Below are 5,000 nucleotides of genomic sequence, written 5' to 3'. Positions count from 1 at the left end.
TGGAAACTCCCAGCTCATGTTTTTAAATTTTTTTAATGCATCGAAGCGTAAAAATCTAAGTAATATTTTCGTTTACTTCCCGTTAATCAATTCGATATAGACTGGATAATATGTTTTGCAATAATGCTCGTTCCCGACATGAATATTGACGGAAATGACGATATAATGAAGGTGTAAATCCGATTATCGCTAACAGATATATTGATCATATCAACTTTTTTATGCAACTGATGTCGTTCGTCTGCTCTCCCCTGTTTTCATGGCCATCCAGGTTGAAGGCAAAATAAGTATTGATAAAGCGATGCTGCATTCAGCAATAAATTGTTATTATACATGCAATATATCACATTGTGAAATTGTTGTCTATAAGTCAATATTTATATGCTTAGAAATATGCTATCAAAGTTGAACGACAAAAGAAAATGGTAGACGAAAACTTTTTGAAGCAAGAAAATATTCCTAAGGTATGTTCCATCTTTATCATTTAGTTCCCGCTTTATTAATACCTGGTATTGCTCTTATTCTATCAATAAGTATATCATGTGTATTAGATTGACACAATTTTTTTAAACAACAACATCATTAAATATGATAAATAGCCAACTAATTTAACATTAAGATTTCTTAATGAAAGACCTCCTTATTTCATTTTATATTACTTGCAAAATATTTGTACAGTTTTTCACTGAAACTATTGTAGTGAATTGGAAATAATTATATCAGTGACCTATCATTAAGTCTTAGGCAATTTTCTCTATCCAAGGGAATATTTTTTAATTAAACAAAACAGCATCGATTTCAAAAATATTCAGTACATTTTACAGAAAATCTTTGGGCAGGGCACCATATTCTTTTTTAATTCATGATGACTAACTCCCTCTCCATCTTCCAATCAAGGTTCCTTAATGCTCAAAGAAGGTAGTTTGATAGCGATTGATGTTGTTGTATTGTTTTGGTGCTATTTGTGGCAAAATAGCTAACTAGAGGTAATGTAAAGAGTAAGTAAAATTTTTTTCCTTCTCAGTATACTCTCAAGTGATGATGATAGCTTTTATTATCTCGGTATTATTTTTCATGTGGATTATATTTCATATTAATATGATTCAATTGAATACATTTACAATAAGTCAAGTATTTCCCCGAAAATGAAGAGTGAGTCTTAACAATGCAGCGTTCCATTTTATGCACAGTTGTCAGAAAAGAATCCCTCTTGATTGAAAAAAATAGAAAACAAGGAACAGATTTGAAAAGAATTATTGAACAGCAAAGCGCGTCATCATTTTTGGGGAATGTCTCTTTCTTTTATCCATTTGGTCTACGGGGAGGACAGAATCCAAAAATACCCAGGACCAATAACAAACGGGAAGCCAATCAACAAAAAGAAAAGATAGGGAGGACGGAATGTAACAAAAGAAAGAATGTCAAACAATCGAATAGAAAAAAGGGCTTAAGGGTGAGAAGGATATTGAAGTTTATACGACTTTGTTTGCTTGCTTTTGTTGATAAAGTTTTATCAACCATTTTGCTCTCCCTTTTTCATTAATTTGCCTTTGTCTTCTTCCTAACTTCTATGTACTTAGATATACAATCGTTATTTTATTCTTTTATTTATGGTGGTCCTTCCTTCTCTCATTTTAATTATGTATTCAGTTATATATTCCCTATTTCATTTCTTATTGTTTGATGGGCATTTAATGTTTTCACCTATATGGACCCATTTTGGAGGAAATATTCATCCGGCAATAGTCTTTTTTAATCTTTATTTATATAAGAAATAAAAATGTTTATAAATTGATTTTACCTAACAGTAAAAGGGACTTAACTGGTTGGGAGTAACCCCCCCCCCCTCTCTCTCTCTCTCTCTCTCTCTCTCTCTCTCTCTCTCTCTCTCTCTCTCTCTCTCTCTCTCTCTCTCTCTCTCTATCATATATATATATATATATATATATATATATATATTTATATATATATATAAATAAATATATAATACATATATACATATATGAATAAATATATATATATATATATACATATATATATATATATATATATATATATATATATATATATATATATACACAGATTCTGAAATGACTAGTGTCCTTACTTCTCTATGCACGATATATAACTCATCATAATCTGAAGGCTTTTCCTTCATGATTTCCGAGTCTTGTGGACCTGCTATATTCCTTTTGCATATTCTGTTGCATATATGCAAAGACTTGGAGTCATATATATGCATGCAATATCCATAATACGTTGGATACGGTATTTTACACCCCTTCCAGCGTGGGGATTATAGAAGAAGTTATTGCCATGATTTATATATATATATATATATATATATATATATATATATATATATATATATATATATATATATAAACATATATATATATATAGAGAGAGAGAGAGAGAGAGAGAGAGAGAGAGAGAGAGAGAGAGAGAGAGAGAGAGAGAGAGAGAGAGAGAGAGAGAGAGAGAGAGTGAAAATCCTGTGTACATATATTTTTGTGCATATTGAATGTTACAGACAAAGTGTAGTAGATTTTCTTAGATTCACTTGGTTTCAGACAGAGAGACTTGATTTTTATGTATATATATTTTTTCTAACCTAATTTAATCTTTCCAGCTCATGCAGATGTATTTTCTCTTGTGTATTAGTGTAAATGTTCAAGAGAATTGTGATGAGGAAATATGTGATAAAACTTCATTACTTTAATTCCATTTATGAGGTTTGTTGCTTCCTAAATGATTATGAGTATTTTACCAGGCATTTTCTTATAATACATATCAATTATCTACTGTATATGTCTCATATTTTTTCTTGCTAAGAAAAGTTTTTCCTGACAGAGAGAATATTTTTCTAGCAGCCTGTTTCATAATTTCCTCCATATTAGGTTGTTCAATTAAAGAATAAAAAATGTAATAATTTCCAATAATTATTAAGTGAATTATAACCGGTATTATCAGTGCAGATTTGTAAAAATAATTTCCTCACTTTACGATCAATTAAAAATTCAATCTTTGCCAAATTAACAATCGAATTGCACCAGCTCTCTCTCTCTCTCTCTCTCTCTCTCTCTCTCTCTCTCTCTCTCTCTCTCTCTCTCTCTCTCTCTCTCTTTATGTTGTAACTCTCAGAACATGTCCTTTCACAAGCTTTCTTCAGGGCTTTGGACTCACAATTTTTTTCCGCCAGTACGTTAACCCTGTCTCATTCTTTATAGTTCAATCCACTTTTTTTCCTCTCTTTAATCGTTTTGTCCACTACCTCAGGATTTTAGTGCATTGACTTCTAGTTTAAAGAAAAACAGATGCATCATGAGATTATCTTTTCCTGACTTAATGTTTATACCACTATTGTAGTTTCAAACGTTTCTGCTGGAAACGTCAAACGAACAAGAATTCAAGAGCTCAATACCATTCACCTCGTTTATTCCCTTTTTCTTATATAAAGCTCTTTCGCTCACACAATATGCATTGTCTTTGTATTCTGTTAGTATCTTGCACAAATAGTATCATAATTGAGTTTCAAAAGATTTTATTGAAATATTTGTAGGTCACATTCAGATATGATATATTTTCCTATTTCTGAAATGTTATCCAAATCTCTATTTCGAAATACAGCTTTGGTCTTATGATAACCAGTCCGTAATTTTTTTTCATACGTGAAGACACACACACACACACACACACACACACACACACATATATATATATATATATATATATATATATATATGTATATATATGAGAGAGAGAGAGAGAGAGAGAGAGAGAGAGAGAGAGAGAGAGAGAGAGAGAGAGAGAGAGAGAGAGAGAGAGTTTGTGTGTGTGTTTACGCACATGAGTTTATGAAATTATCGAGAAGGGAGGTATTATCATTAACTTTATCGACTTAATTTCATAGTTATAACCTGCACTGGAATTAAAGACTTGACTTTTTCCTCAGCAGCGCATCAACCTTTGTATTTCGAAATGTCATTCCCATCCCCAAAAAGGGTCTTGTGCTGATATTGATGATAACTGTCCATCCTGTGAAACTTTCTTACCGTTTCCTATTGAGTTTCATATTTCACCAATTCATCATTAGCATGCCTGGGGACATGAAATCTGACACTTGCTTCACAGAATTGAGATAAGTTCGTTGGTGTATCTTGTTACAAAGGTTGAGACTCTGTTCTTTTTAATACCCTTTTGACTGAAAAAAAATATTGACTTGAAATGAAACTTGGTCATCAATTTCTCAATAAGTTTGAAGAAGCTTTATACACAATTTTTGTTAAGTTTTATTCCATCTGTGACCAGATTGCGAAATGGTCTTCCTAATCTGGCTGTCGAATCAGTGGAAGTTCAGAGTTTCAAATGTACTGCAAAGGTTTTTGTGTTGAAGAGGTTGACATTAGTCTCTCTTCATGATCTAAATACATTTCATAATTTTGATTCATACGAGCCTTTCTGCTTGTAGCATCCTGCTTTAGAAACTAGAGTTGAAGCTTAGCTAGTAATAGTAATAATCCTCTTGAAACGGTCTCTCTCTCTCTCTGTCTCTCTCTCTCTCTCTCTCTCTCTCTCTCTCTCTCTCTCTCTCTCTCTCTCTCTCTCTCTCTCTCTCTCTGCGTCTGGCAGGTTCACCCTCAGGTGACACAACCATCTAAGAGTCAAATGGATGCCTGTAAAAGATTTCTGTCAAATCTATAATGGAATATTCCCTTTTGCTGTAAATAAAATTATGCCCCAAGAATAACACCTTTGGCAAATTCTTGAATTTTCATACAAATGACGACATTAATCAGTAAATGTATCGTAATTGTTGGTTAATGAGATATAAACGATGATTTCGATTTTTTTTTTCATTTTGTATCTCGCAGACTGATATCGATGGCCAAGTTCACATATGGCTATTGATATAAGAATCTCAGAAGAATAACCCTTTAAGGAGAAATGTCAAACACCCGCTGCTCTAGCAGACACACACACACTTATATATATATATA

The sequence above is a fragment of the Palaemon carinicauda genome, chromosome 9 (genome assembly GCF_036898095.1).
Source record: "Palaemon carinicauda isolate YSFRI2023 chromosome 9, ASM3689809v2, whole genome shotgun sequence".
In the NCBI taxonomy this organism is placed as follows: Eukaryota; Metazoa; Arthropoda; class Malacostraca; order Decapoda; family Palaemonidae; genus Palaemon; species Palaemon carinicauda.
The sequence above is the reverse complement of the archived record's forward strand: the minus strand, read 5'-3'. Positions refer to the sequence as shown.